At 55.1% G+C, this 15,213-nt stretch overlaps 1 protein-coding gene across 6 annotated transcripts in view; it reads right to left on the reverse strand.

The window, feature by feature from the left end:
* The window catches only part of MYOCD (myocardin), a 224,249-nt gene extending 213,351 nt beyond the window's left edge, over positions 1 to 10,898 (reverse strand). Inside the window, exon 1 of one of the 6 annotated variants that reach the window (XM_085240359.1) lies at positions 10,403 to 10,898. The gene's annotated coding sequence lies outside the window, so the exon portion shown is untranslated. The remainder of the gene's footprint in view (positions 1 to 10,402) is intronic. The other 5 variants (XM_085240358.1, XM_085240357.1, XM_085240360.1 and 2 more) reach the window with 5 other exon arrangements.
* Between the last annotated feature and the right edge of the window lie 4,315 nt (positions 10,899 to 15,213).

A 15,213-nucleotide genomic window follows, 5' to 3' on the forward strand; every position in this document is an offset into this window, starting at 1 on the left:
GCAATTGACTTGGTGCTGTGTGACATTTTGATTAAGAAACTAGAACAATACACAGTCAACATGGCACATATTAAATAGATTAAAAGCTGGCTGGGTAACGTGTCTCAGAGGCAATTGTAAATGGGAACTCCTCACCCAGCAGGGGTGAATTTAGTGGAGTTCCCCAGGGGTCGGTTCTTGGCCCGGTGCTATTCAACATTTTTATCAATGATCTGAAAAAATATTAAATCATCTGTGGTAAAGTTTGCTGATGACACAGAGATTGTGAGACTGGCAAATAGAGAAGAAGCCAGATCACTGATACAGAATGGCCTGGATTGCTGGTTAAACTGGGCACGAGCAGATTGTCGATATCGCCAAATATAGTCACATCTTGGAACAAGAACGCAGATTATGGGTCACACATACAAGGCAGGATGCTCTGTCCTGGGAAGTGGTGGTTGTGAAACTCTGGGGGTTTGGTAGAGTTGGGACTGCACCCTCCTCACATGTGAGGGTGCCCCTAAGGCTGCAGCACGCCTGGAAAAGCTGGGGGGAAATCAGATGTTCAGATGAAATTCAGATGAAATTACATGCCCCTGCCTTTGGGTGCCTGTGCCAGCCACAGCTGGCTGTGGTGCTCACCAGGACATTAAGAGAATGGGAGAAGAGCCATGAAGATGGTAATAAAGAGAACTGACCTTGCAGTGAGAGGCCCCAGGAGCTCAATCTACTCTGCTAGCCAAAAAGCAGGCTGTGGGGTCTATGGACACGCCAACCTAGCAGTTAGTTTTACTACAATCTGATGTCCAGAAGCTGAAGCTAGGTGAACTGGAAGTAGTAATGTGGCACAATATTACTAGCATACCAGCAAGAGTAATGAACCACTGCAAGAATTCACTTGGGCACTGCGGGAATCTCCATCATTAGCAGATGTTACATCATGCTTGGTTGCTTGCTGTGACTCGAGCAGGAGAAAATCAGGGCTCAGATTATACCTGGTAGCCAGAGTAGATAATCACAACGATATCAGCAGTCCTCATAGTTCAAACAGCTCCAAAAAGGAACTTTGAAAAGAGTTTCATCACTATTGCTGACTGCCTGTACCTGCAGGTGGGGCTGAGTCCTGCTGTTCCCTTTCAGTCATGCACTACTGATAAGAAAAGCTTCAGCATAACATTTCTTCTGGTGACACATTTGTCGCACAAAATAAACAAATAAAAAAGAATTCCTATACCTGCAGTGATCTTTGGAGCCAAAAGAAGTGAATTAGTGCAGCAGCTGAATTAAACCATGAAGCACAGCAGAAGTGACCTCTCTTCTTCCCAAGACTTGCCCCTTAGGAGCACCTCATGTGCTTTGAATTTGGTTGAGACATGTGGTGACCTGATGGAGCTGAGCTACTCGATGGGCCCAGGGATGCCCAGGGTCTCCAACATCAGCTTTCAGAGGAGAAAAACGGTCTGAAAGTGATGAGCTATGAATTTAGGAATGGATGGGCAGCTCTTCCCATCTCACGCCAGGGTGACTGTAGCCTCTATCTTACTTTGCCATTTGCCACTTTAATTGCTCTGTTTTTCTTTCATTACTGCCCTTCTCCATCATTCTCCAAACTAACTTCTTTTTTTTTTTTCCCAAAAATATCAAGCTTGTGTTCTTGATCATATTCCTTTAGAAAGAAAAAATTTCTTTCTTTTTTTTTCCTTTATTTTTTTCAATTCAAGCATAACTCAGAACTGGGCTTCCTTGCAAAGCTTGGCTCTGTGTGCTCCTTTTTGAGCTCCAGCCTCTCCTGATCCCGGGGCTCTGTGCTGGGGTCAGCCTGCTCTGGCACTCCCACACCTGGCTGAGGAGAGCAGTTCTTCCTGCGCTAAGTATATGTCTAAAGTAGGGCAGATCATTCTGAGGCCAATGTTTGGGTCACAGTCACAATTCTGCACTACAGGAGAACTAAAAAGACTAATTATAAGATGCTCATCAGCACACAACACTTTAAAAAAAAAAAAGGAAAAAAGAAACTGATAGAATTAAACAACAGAAAAAGTACTGAGGAAAAGTTGAAAGGGGAGATTCATGTTGGATATAAGGAAAAAGTCTTTTACAGAGAGGGTGGTGAAGCGCTGGCACAGGTTGCCCAGAAATGTGGTGAGTGCCCCGTCCCTTGAGACACCCAAGGTCAATTTGGATGGGGCCCTGAGCACTGATGGAGCCATGAGTGTCCCTGTTCACTGCAGGGGAGTTAGACAAGATGACCTTCAAAGGTCCATTCCAACTCTAAGGATTCTATGACTCCATGATTCCGTGATTCACTATCTAGAAAAGCCAACTTCTGCACAAAGAGACTGTTGGCCAGAGACTGCTGTCACTTAAATCCCCAGCCCTGAAACAGCACACAGCACCTGGAGCCAGCAGGAGCAGTGTCTGCCCTGCGACTGAAAACCTCTGGGTGCTGCTCCCAAGAGGACTGTGAGGACTTCAGAGCCCACACCCTGCACATATCACAGCATGGCGATATAATCTGAGCCCTGATTTTCTCCTGCTCGAGTCACAGCAAGCAACCAAGCATGATGTAACATCTGCTAATTATGGAGATTCCCATCAGAAGCCATGGGATCCCTACAGAGGGCCAAATCTTGCTTCACTTCATTGAGGCTCCAAGAGCCCCGAAGAACAGGTGGAAACAGGCAGCTCGCAGAACAGCAGTAGAGGTTCATTATCCATGCTGCAGTAACAACGCAGAGGAGGAGAGGAGGAGAACCAGCTCCTGGAGCCCAGCACAGCTGCTTGGCCCTCGTCCTGCCTGCATGAGCCCCCTGCCTGCTGCCCAGCCATGGGGAAGAGGCAGGAAGAAAGAGGCATCTCTTGCCTTCCCGGGGCAAGGCTATGCTAACCCGCAGCTTCCCTACTGCCAAATGAAGAGAGCAGCTTCGGTTTGCTCCAACTGCCTATGTGCCAACATCAAACATGTTTTACAACTGACCTGCAAAGAATGTGTGTCACTGAAGAGGATATGTAGCTCTGGAGAACATAAAACACAGCTGTGCTGTTTAATTGTATCTCATCCACCCGATCGGAATAACAGGCAAAGATGATCTAAGGGAGATAACTCCACCGAGTGTTAGGAACGGCTCCGCTACCTTCGCCAATGGAAGATTCTTATAAATTCACTCCTCCTGCCATCCTTTTGCAAAGGGTCAGGAGATGCACTGACAATAGCAGCATGCAAATATTTCAGAACTTGGCCACACGCTGAGCAAACACTCTGGATAGCTTCACGAGTAGATTAAAATGCCAGATCAGCGAGCAGTGGTGCACTTTAAATATGCTCACTAATTTATTAAGTTTATTCTTAGCAAGCTTGCAGACTTCAGAAAGTTAAATTTCTCAGTGACAAATGGCTTGGATGCTGGGCAGCCAGAGCGTGCATGCTGCAGTCAGATGGCCCTGGAGAAGGCAAAGCAGAGGAGCAGATACCACCGAGCATTCTGTACGGGTGAAAATTCCCAACGGAAGGGCCTGCATGGGCTTATTGTCAAGTCTGCTCTACAGAGAGCTCAAAACCAGGGCTCTTGGCACATCCTACTTTTCTCCAAAGAACTGCTGCCTCCCACTCTGGGCTTAGACATCCCTTATCTCCCTCTCTAGGCCTGGCTGTGTGCTGCGTGTGTGCTGCTGGGTGCACCAGACCTTGGGGCACCCTTTGAGTCCCGGCTGCACCAGCAGTCCCTTGTGTTCCAGGAATGACTCCGGTCGTCCCAGAGGGTCACCTCCTGCACCAGGGGCTGCACCAGCCTCGTGGAAGTGACTCTAGTGGGACACAGCAATTAGCAGAATCTCCAGCTGGCAGCCCTGCACCACTCCTGTCTCAGCTCTCTGCAGCCCTGCAAACCTGGGGCAGGGTCTGGAGTAGCAGGGTTTCCCTAGGAGGAAGCCAAGGCCAACTCTGCTTGTAGAGATATTTATTTTTAGGATCCTTGTTCAGCTTGAACCAAGAAGTGTGTTTGCAAACCCTTCTGAAAGGCTGTGTGTCTGACTTTCACGGTCACACTTCCCTGAATACAAAGTGTGATGGCTCTGGGCCAACATGGAGACACAGACCATCACTCAGCAGCAGTGTCCAAGCCCTGGGACCCTGGCAGGAGTGCAGTGACACCAGGTGACACATGGACATGAGACCACGCCTAGCAGGGGAGCCTGAGGCAGCTGCACACAGCAGTTGTGCACCTCCTTCACTGCTAAAGAGAGGAGGAAATGGTTTTGCTGCAGGAAAGCAGCAGAGCAGGAAGGGGACGCTCTCAGCCCCAGGATCCCCGGTCGCTCTGCGTGGCTGGACAGTGGAGCACAGTGGGGCACACGCTTGGAGCCACCTGACGGATCTACCCTAGAGAAACAGCAAGGAGCAACAGTATGAGGATGAGCAAGCAACGGCGCGAAGGATTTGTCAAACTCGAACACCACCCAAAGGACCACTTCTGCTGTTTGAACCCCGCTTAGCAGCTCGGCATTCAGTGAGCCTTTCTGGACCAGGCTCACCCCAGGCAATGGGGCGGCCTCCAGGGACGGAGCAATTTGTCAGCGCTGAACCCGGGGACTCCAGCAGCATGCCGGGCAGCTCCTCACACGGTGATGACAGCCGCTGGTGGAGATGCCTACGTGCTGTTTGTGGAGCAGAAATGAGACGCTGTGAGTTTTCCAGGGACAGAACGCAGCGGGGCCCTTTGAGCTGGGGCTCACAGCTCCGCGAGGCTGTTTCACAGCCTTTGCCACATCTCTGGGGAGTTATTATTCATCATCTTGCTTCAGAATGGAGTCGAGCCTCCTCTGCTAGTGCTGCGAGCAAAAGGACTTTCCCAGGAACGTTTTCTAAGCAGAGACCAAATCCCACACAGCACTGCAACCCTCCAACAACTGCACACGCTGTTATTGTTATTTGCACTGCACAACGAGCTGCCGGACCCACGGCACGATGTGCTGCCGCGGGTGGTTAAACAAACTCCATATGCCCCGTCCAGCAGCTGGCTGGCCGATGTCAAGAGCCCTGCAAAATGACCTGCTCTGACAGCACTTCTCCTGGTGATCCACTTTGATTTATGGCCTTCGCCTGCTGTGCAGATAGGGAACAACATGCACAGATACACTGAGGCTGGATCTGCATCCAACTGTATCTACGTGGTCCCTTCAGCTCCTTCAGCCCTACATCCCTCTGCACTGCAGCTAGTTTCTCTAGGAGTGCCTTGAATCAGACTCCTATAGTGAGATGCTCAGCCCAGCTTCCTGATGCTTTGCTCTTCCTCAGCTGCAGTTTTGCTACTAGAAATGCAGGAAAGCTGCAAAACTCCATCAGTTTGGAAGTAATGCATTGCAGCGTGTTGTGGGAATGCTGCCAGCCCATGGCTCAGAGACTCATCGTAAGAGCAGAGATGCCCCCCTGGTAAGGTTATACCAGACTGCCATCCTCAACAGGCCACAGCCTTTGTGCTTTGTTCCCCATCACTGGTTACAGCAGCACATGGAGTGGAATGGCCCTGGGAGGCTTGAAGTATAATGGAAGGCTAAATCTGGCTGTGCTGTTAATGGGACTGGAGGAGCATGAGGAGAGAAGCTTATGGGGTGAGCGATGCCCACAGGCTCACAGAGTACCTCTTTGTCTCCAGAGCAGAGCCAGAGCCTGTGGGCATTTCCCATAGTGAGAAACCTCCCTGGCTGCATGCTCAGTGCTGGGAGCCCATGAGGGTCAGTGCAGAGCTGAGCAGGGCCCACACCTGGGGCTCCGGGCACCATCCCAGAGCAGCGCTGGGGAGAAAGCCCAGAGCGGGCTGGCCATGGGGTGCCCACGGCTGTCACAGCCTCCTGATGAGGTCAGCAGCCAGGAAGGCCCTGGGGACAGCTGATAAGCCTTCAGTGTCTGCTCCAGCAGTGCCCGTGTGAGCTGGGTGTATTTTTGGCTTGAGGTTGGGTCATAAATCAATATGAGTCAGAAAATGCAGCTAAGGCAGAGCCACATCCCCTGTCCTGGGGCCTTCTCCAGGCCAAGGCCAACAGCACCAAACTGCTGGCTGCTGTGTACCCTGGACATGGGCACGATGGACACAGGCAGGTCCCGGGTGCAGGTATATGGCAGTTGAAGCAACCTGCCTGGACAGTGGGATGGGCTGAGACCCACCGTCAGCTGCAGGCAGGTGAAGGAGGGCTGAGCCAACAGCTCTGTCTCAAACTAGAGGTGCTTCTACAGCAGACACAGAGCATGGAGGAAGGCTATGGGTTGTAGACTTGCCAAGGAAATCACCCTGGATCACCTTGGAAAAAAAAATATGAATTTGCCTCCTGTCCCCTTCCAGAAATGTCCCTCATGTAACTCACCACAGCAGTGCTATTGTGAGTCTGCAGAACAGCAGCACATCACACAGAGGAGTCGGATACCATGCCCTGATGTGCTCCTCTCCCTGCTCCCCAGCTATAATCTTACTGCTCCTCTCCAGTCCTCCCACACAGGAAAAAAGAATCTGCACCCAAAGCACCCGCCAGCTCCCGAGACTGGCATGAGTCCTTCAGAAGAAATCTCCTCTCCCATAGATCTGCTTTCCTGTGGTCCCTGTGATGATGCAGAAAAGATGCATTCTGGGGACTTACAAAATGACAGCCTTATCTGTGCAGTGTCCACAGCCCAGGAGCCAGGCAGGGGCTGGAGGAGCCCAGAGTGCAGGAATGGGAGCACAGGCAGGCACTGGTGCTGGGTGCGAGGCTCTCAGCCGTGCTGCAGCACAGCTGCGCTGTGGGCTGCAGGAGCAGGGAGCATTGAGCTGACACTGTGTGCCGTGGCCCCAGCCCCTGATGAACCAAAAGCTCAGCCAAAGCAGCTGGGCTCTGGTCTGGCACGTGGCATTGAGATGACCTGGCAGCGTGGTAACCTGCCCTGGTACCTGACAGGGTCTCCTGACTGGCTCCCAAGCCGCTGTTGAGCACCTCCACCAGGGCCTGATGTGCAGCTGCCACCCCTCTTCTGATGCAGCCCAGGGTACCATTGGCTTTCCAGGCTGCAAGCGCACACTGCTGGCTCATGTCAGATTTTTGTCCACCAGAACTCCCAAATCCTTCTCTGCAGGGCTGCTCTCAAGAAGTTCTTCTCCCAGTCTGCACACATAACTGGGATTGCCCCGACTCAACTTGGCCTTGTTGAACCTCATCGGGTTCATGTGGGCCCACATTTCAAGCCTGTCCAGGTCCCTCTGGATGGCATCTCTTCCTTCTGTTGTATCAGCTGCACCACTCATCTTGGTGTCATCAACTAACTTTGCTCCTCTCCAATAACAAGTGAGAAGGCCAAGAAATAAAACAGGTACATTCCGGGAATGCTGCAGCAGCAAACACTGCATGAATCATGTCAGGCAGTGTCTTCTTCCCAAAAGATGTGCCTGTCCCCCCAGGAAGGCAGCCCTCCACTGGAGCACAGACCCCAGGGAGGAGGACAGGTGCCCGTGGAGTGGGGGAGCAGGGTAAGCACCAGGAAGAGGGAGGCTGTGCTTCTACCACAGCACACAAAGAGCCGCACAGCGTTCCCCGGCCCCTTTCCTTGCCTGCACCCCCCTCTGTCAACAACTTCAGCTGCGAGCCCACCCTCACCAAGAGACCACCCCTGCTCCATCCCACCTGGGCATCGAGAGCTCCGTCTCACTCTTGGCACAGGGGACTGCTCCGGCCATAACCCATCAGCCACAGTACTGAAATGTCCCTGCCACAGAGCCTGCATGCCTGCATGCTCAGTGCGGCCATATACAAAACAGAGTGCCCAAAGAAAAGCATCAGCAGGACAAGGTCACAGGAAGAGACACAGTTCAGTAGGAGGGCTGGACATGGCACTGCGGCCTGGAGAGCAAATACAGCACAGAGGTTTGGGATTATTAGTGTGGTCATCAGTGGATGCCTACACAACAGGAGGGATGCTGGAAAACGGAAACAGGTTCAGAGAGACAAAGAGAATGGGGCTGGCCTCCTGTTCACCCCATTATTTGCGGCTCTGCAGCCACCAGCACAGCGCTGCAGATAAGTTGGGGCACCGGGGGACACCTTTATTTGGAGATGTGGGGCTGGCACAGCCCTCCAAGATGGAAAGAAGGTGGGAAGGAGATGGGGTGAGCATGAGAGGAGCCATTCTTCCCACCTCCTTCCCACCTCGTGGGGCCGTGCCAGCCCAGTGAGGTCCCTGCTGGTTTCCTCTTGGCTGTCAGGCTGTGAGCACGCTGCAGAGCCGTGCCAGCTTTTACCGTGCACAGCAGGATGGGGCCGGCCTCCAGCCCCAGCTGCCATAAAACGGGAAATAAGGGAATTGGAGCAAGACCACAGCGACCACCGAGCAGCTGCCACTGAAGGGCTGGGGCACTCTCCTCCTTCATATCAGAGATGCATCGCCCCACGCTGCCGCAGCACAAGCATGCATGGAGCACGAGAGGAGAAGGATCAGCACCAGGAGGAGGAGGAGGCGGCTCAGCCTCTCCAGGCTCTGCCCTCCCCAAACGCCCGCAGGGAGCAGGGCAGCCCCGCCGTGCCCCGCAGCAGCCGGCGCAGCCCCCGCTCACAGCGCTGTGCAGTTTTCTGCTCGTTACAAGTTTTATGAAAAGTTGTTGGCAAAAATGCACGTTTTCTTTGGCTGCATTTTGCACGGATCTGGCAAAAATGTAACGTTAGTGTCTCCCCTTGAGAGAATTTTATTGAGTGGAACAAAGTCGGATATTTTTAGCTACCCATTGTTAGCTGAAGAACAAAGCCATAACTAAGATATTTTGTCTCTTACACTGAAATGGGACTATCAGACAAATCCATGTACAGTCATATGTGGCTGCCCATTCAGATGGAGCAGAAAAGAGAAACTATTCTTAGCCCGATGCTCCACAAAACTCCCGCATGGCCCCTCCCTGTGCGTGGACCAGCCGGGGCAGAGCCGCACTGCACAAGGGGCTGTGGGGCCTTTTGCCACCCCTCGGGTCGCCTGACAAGTGACATTTGCAGGAGAGATCATGTCATACCCTTCTAAAACAAATTTCTTTCATACATTTTTCTCCAATTTTTATTCCTAATATGCAGAGTTGGGCTTTACCCATAGGCATCAGGGAAAAGTTGACCAGGATGCAGACGGGTTGCAGCAGAGCGGTGGCTGTAACACAGCACAGAAGTCCCGACCCTCAGCCCTTTCCCCAACACCTGCAGATCCCCTGAGAGCAATGGGGCCTGTGGGCAGTGCTGCAGGGAGTGGAGAGATGGGCACGGTACAGGGATGGATGGGAACAGTGCAGCATGGGCACAGCAAGGGATGGGTACAGAGCAGAGATAAATGGACAGCACAGGGATGGACGCAGTGCAGGGATGGAGACCATGCAGGGATGGCATAGCACAGGATGGGCACAGCGTAGGACAGGCAAAGTGCAGGGATGGACATAGCACAGGGATGGATGAACACAGTGCAGGACAGGCAGAGAGTAGGGATGGATGGGGCCACAGTGCGGGGACGGCACAGTATAGGATTATCACAGCGAAGGGATGGATGGGCACAGCACAGGGATGCTTGTGGAGGAACACAGCACAGGACAGGCACAGCACAGGGATGGAAAAAGTGCAGGGACAGGCATAGTGCAAGGAAGGATGGGTACAGTGCAGGGGTGGATGGGCACAGCACACCATGAGCAAAGTATGGGGATGGATACAGCACAGGGATGGATACAGCACAGGGATGGATGGATACAGCACAGGGATGGATGGATGGATGGATACAGCAGAGATGGATACAGCACAGCTGGACAGCACTGCTGCGCTCTGCACAGCCCCGCTGTGCTGGGACTCTGCCTGCTGCCAAGGCAGCTCCCGAAAGCATTAACCCTGCAGCAGCAGGAGCCCCGCGTGAGGCCAGCAAACCTCCCCGGAGGTTTGCAAACAAACGAGATGAACCGTTTATGTCAGGACGCATTTTGCAATGCATTCATTTAAAAAGAAACAAAGCGGTCCATAAACGCCCCGGATTTTGAAGCGTGAGCGATGCCGGGAACTTTTACTAAACAGTTCTGCGGGTCGCACTGGTGAGTCACGGTGAATTGGCACTAAGCTGTCGGCCCAGCCGCCCCGCCGAAGCAGGAGCACGAGGAGCAGGAGCCGGGAGGGATGAGCGGGGCTGCGCGCTCAGAGAACCCTTCCGAGCAGCTTCCAAACGGCCGCCGGGCACTCACGTGGCCCTTCCCCATCATCCTCCCTTTGCAAAGCCGCATCCTCTCCTCGCCGTGCAGCGGTGCGGGGCTGCCAGGTGCGCGCGGCCCCACCGCCCAACAGCCCCCGAGAAGCAGCGGGAGCGCGCCCCGCGGGCTGGGAGTGCCGTGTGTCGGCCGAACTGCGAGCAAGCGGCCGGAGAGCAGAAAGACGTGGAGTAGGAAACGCAAATTACCTGCGAACTTTTCAGCTGAGCTACAGTGTCCGGGAGGAGATGCGGCTTTTAGGGGTCCTCGCTTCCTCCGCGGGTTAGGGCCGCTTTTATCAGGGAGCAGTGATTGTTTTTATAAACTCGCAGAGCACAGTAAGAACCGGTTTAAAATAGATTGAAAGGAACCGGTGCGGATGGAATTAGACAAACTCTGCGAGCCGCTTTTCCAAAAATAAGTTAACTTCTTGCAGCCCGCGGTGCGGAGCGGGGAGGCCGGGGCTGCGGGGGGGGGGCTCACCTTGCCCGGCGCTGCCCGGGGGCGGGGAGGGGCCGGGAGCGGACAGCCCGGGGCGGTGCGCGCTGCCCGGTCCCCGCTCCGCACCCCGCGGACGGCCGCGGCCCCAACGCCGAGCGCGGGTGGGACCCGCAGCGCCCCCCGGCTGCGCGGAGCCGCCCGGGAGCCCCGAGCCCCAGCCCGGCAGCGCGGCTTCGCCCCGAGCCCGGCAAGAGTTAAGGAGGAGGAGGAGCCTCCGCCGCCCGGGCTCGGGGAGCAGCGAAAGCCAGGAGCTGCCGCCTGCCCGCGGGCTCCGCCGCCTCCACCTGCCCCTCTGCCCGCGTCCCGGCCCGCCGCGCCGCCCTCGGGACGGCTGCGGGGCCGGCGCGCATCCCTGGAGCGAGGGCCGCCCGATCCCATCCCCGCTTCCCCGAAGAAGAGCAGCGCTCGGGGCAGCTCCCGGCCCCATCGAACCGCTCAGCACCCCGGGCTGGAAAGGATGGGCAGGGATCACCGAGCGCAGCTCCGATGGCTGAGCGATATCACGGCGCTCCCTGAGCTCCGGCACCGGGCCGTGTCCACCGTCCTGTGGGGCACAACGTTCCCCTGACCCCCCCACCCCTCCCTGACGCAGCTCCATGCCGTTCCCTCGGGTCCTGTCGCTGTCCCCAGGCTCGGCGTCCCCGCAGCCACCGCAGCCCCGCTCTCTGCAGAATCCCACGTCCACGGGAGCTCCCGGCTGTGGCCCAGGGGCACCGAAGGCGGTTTTGGGAGGAGCACTGCAGGGGAACGGGGTGCTGGCAGGTCTTGCTGCCCTATGCCCCAAGGGTGCAACCTCACCTCGGGAAAATGGAACTGCTCTTAATCACAATCTTTTCATCAGCAGGTCCTAAAGCACTTGATTTCTCCAGGTGAAGAACCAGCAGCTGCTAGGCGCCCTTTACCTTCAACTTCCCGTCAAAGCCCCCAGAACTCACTTTCCCACCTTTCCTGGGCTCAGGCTTGTCTCGACCATCCTACAGGGCTGAGCTGAGCTGGCACAGTTGCCTCAGGGCAGCATCCATTTCCAACCTGAAGTCACACTTTAACCTCAGCTGTCAGCTGAGAGAGAGCATCTTTCCACAGCAGCCCTCTTCATCGGCACTGAGCTGTTTCCTGAATAAGGGAGCAGCCCAAGCAGCAGATTCTCTGCTCAGGCTGCATTTCCTCTTAGCCCCAAGCCCGCAGTCCCCCCAGGGTCTCTGCTTATGCCCCCTCAACAACCCCATGTATCCTCTCCCAGCAGCTTCCTCCCCTGAGATGAAGAGCAGGAAGGTGTCCCCCCACCCTCACACTGTCTCTGCCACCGCTGCTGGCGATGGCAGTGCCTGCAGTTCTCCTCCCAAAACTTTATCCATCCAAAAAATACCACTCTGTTTTTTTCTGGTACCAGCAGTTTGCTCCCTTGAAGAACCCCCCCCACGGATGTGTTTGTGTGGAGCCAGCAGTCCCTGTTCCATCCTTTCCAGGGCAGGCAGGATGCTGCTCCCCTCTGCAGGGAAAATACTTTTCTTCTATTTATTTACATCTGGCTCGCTGTAAATTCACCCGTCTGTGAACCTGCAGCTTACACTAACAAATGGTGTTAAACCTTTTGGTGTGTGCAGCAGCCGCTGGCAGGCGGACATACGCTGTGGGGAGATCTTCTGCACCCTCCCACAAATCCTCATCCAGGTTCGTCCATATGGCATCGGGCAAATGCAGCATTCTGCTCTTTGGCCAAAGATACCATCAGCCTTCTAAGCAGCAGGGGCACACGGCTGAACCACGTTCCACTTGGTGTCCACTGGGAAGTCCAAGCCCATTTCTGCAGAGCCCCAGTGTGTCCTGGTGCCAGGGCTGCTCCTCCATAGGTGGACGAGGGTTCCTCCCCGGGAGATCCACCCCAGGTTTGGATGAGACAGAACCAGAGCTCAGAAAGGGTCCTTTGGGAGCAAAGAGGCTTTGGGGAGGGAAGCAAAGGGAAATGAGCATTTCAGAGCTGACAGGTTGGTGTTTCTGTGCAAACTGGTGGTGCAGTAGCTGCACTGATTTAGGCTGTTATCATTAGGGCTCAGGGTTAACAGACCACGCTGTGCAGTGGAACAACACCTTCTCAGAGCTTTATTGCACTGCTGCATTGCTGCAGGGGCCACTGGGCACTCGCTGGAAGCTCTTTGCACCACAAGGTCTCCTTTGCAACCAGCTCTCAGGCGGGGTGAGATGAAAACGGGGCAAGGAAGGAAGGAGAGGCTGCAGTGGCTGTGGATCCATCCCACGGCAGCTGCAGCACACGGCCATACATCTCCAGCCCGGGCCTCCCTTCAGCAGCATGCTCAGTTTATTTTAGCCAGGGCGATGGAGGACGGAGAGCCGGAGGATCAGAGAGCTGCGGGGTGCGGGGGGGCGAGGGGGGCCCGTGCCTTCAGCACGTGTGACATGCGCCTGGTGTCACCGAGCACAGGGCTGTGTGCGGCGTGATATACGAGCTGCGGGCGGCGGGCTGCAGCTGGAGGAGCTCGGGAGGTCCCTCCGTGGGGCACGTGGGCGGGCAGACCCCACGCTGGCTGCCGGACGGAGCTGCTGGGATGCAGCCAGCAACCGTGCAGAGTGCTTTTTTATCGCCTTTCTCATCCTCGGTTGCTGGAAGGGTTAAACACCTCCACTGTCAATCTGGTACACCAGGATTCTGCCCCATCCTTGCCCCACACATTGCAGATGCACAACGCATGCACCCACATTCCTTGACTGCCTGGTGCTGGCAGCCCGCTGCAGGTCCCGCACGGGGCTCACAGCGCATGGCACATCCCAACGGTGGGGAATCACCCCAAACCTGCTGGAGAAGGAACAGCCCAATGCACTCACCCTGGTGGAATAAAAGCCATGTAGAGCTGTGAGCTGAGGAGCACAGCAGCCATCTGTGATCCCTGAGCAAGGAGGTGTGGTGCCTCCTGCCCGAGAAGTACCTGTGTGCCTGTGGGGCAGCACCCAGCTGCTTCCATGTCTCAGCACTGGTGCAGGCAGCCTTGTGTTGCCCTGAGTGTATTTCAGCCTCGTGTGTGCAGCGAGGGCGATGGTATCTGTGCAGAAAGGGCTGATTTGCACCAAATTCTGGTGCATTACACTCATGGCTATGTGTGTGCAGAGCTCTGCAGCAAGGTGGGCCACGTGCCACCCTGCTTCAAGCTAAGCCCCTCCATCAGCCAGCACAGGGAGACTGGACAAAAAATCCACACTGGAGCTGTTCCTGTGCTGCTGTGCCCTTTGCTGTCCCATACCGAGCCCAGCCCCTGGGAAGGCTCCTGTGATCCTGGGGAGTGGTGGGCACAGCCTGCCCCAGAGGTACTCCAAACAAGGCAAATATTAATAACAAAAGCAGGAAGGAATGGAAACACTACGTCAGTGGCTGTGGAGCACCAAGCTGCTGTGAAAGGACGGCATAGCAGCCCCGGGTCACCAATGCAGGCAGCTTTAGCAGCTCCAGCTGCCATGGATGCAAAATGCAAGCTCCTGGTGTCAGGTGGATACAAGAATTGGAGATAGGGATGCCAGTCCAGGGGCAGCTGGAGGGTTGAATGCAGCAGCTGTGCTCTAAGCACGTGCAGCAGACTCCTCATCCCATGCTCTGCCCCTTCCTGGGGACACAGGCACACCAAGGGAGCTGCAGCCATCCAGCCAGCCAACCCTAGGGATGCCCTCCTGCCCTGAGATGCTCTGTCCAAAGCCAGTGGTGCAGCTCAGCCGCCTCCTGTGCTGATGGCACCCATGCACACACAGACATGAGGGACATGGAGCCCTGGTGCTGCCATCCCCTGCACCACACCGGGGCTGCGGGCAGCTGAAGGGACCCCACTGCTCAGCCTCAGAGCAGAGCTCAGGACCGGGGTGCGGGCAGCACAGATGCAGCCAGAGATGCGCTCCCCACACTATTCTTAGGAAGGGTAAAGTTTATACAAGAAATTTAAACTTTAAACCCAGGCACCATAAATAGTCTATTTTTCAAGGGCTGCAAGTCAGTTGTAGGCCGGCAGCCAGAGCCAAAATTTGGCAGCTGTCTTTGTTTAATGATTAATTAAAATGAGGTAACAAAACGAGACGTATCTATTAACGAGGGTATTTGCAGCGTCAGTAGACGATTCCAAATGGCTGATTTTTTTCCCCTTTTAATCTCCAAACCTCTCATCAGGAAAACAAGCTCTTCCTCGGCAGCGGTGGGCAGGGCTGTGCTGTGGCCCCTCACCCTGGGAGCGGGAGGGGAGGGCATGCAGGCACGGCTTTATCTTTATGGTCTTCTGCCTTTAAACAACGCGAACCCTCCGAAGAAAGATTTTTCCAGCTTAGAGATTTTATTAGAACGTCAAGTAAACTTCAATGGAGAGACCCTTGGCTGTGACGGAGGAGGGAGGGGGGAGGTCTGCGCGTCGCTCCGGCCCTTTGCCCAGCATGGGGTGGTGGGTGCTGCAGAACAGGGACGGAAAAGGAGTGCTGGAGGCAAAGGGGCACTTTCCATGCTCTCTGCCGGAAAAATGGGGTCCAATCCACA

The sequence above is a fragment of the Meleagris gallopavo genome, chromosome 20, assembly GCF_905368555.1.
Source record: "Meleagris gallopavo chromosome 20, MGAL_WU_HG_1.1, whole genome shotgun sequence".
Classification (NCBI taxonomy): domain Eukaryota; kingdom Metazoa; phylum Chordata; class Aves; order Galliformes; family Phasianidae; genus Meleagris; species Meleagris gallopavo.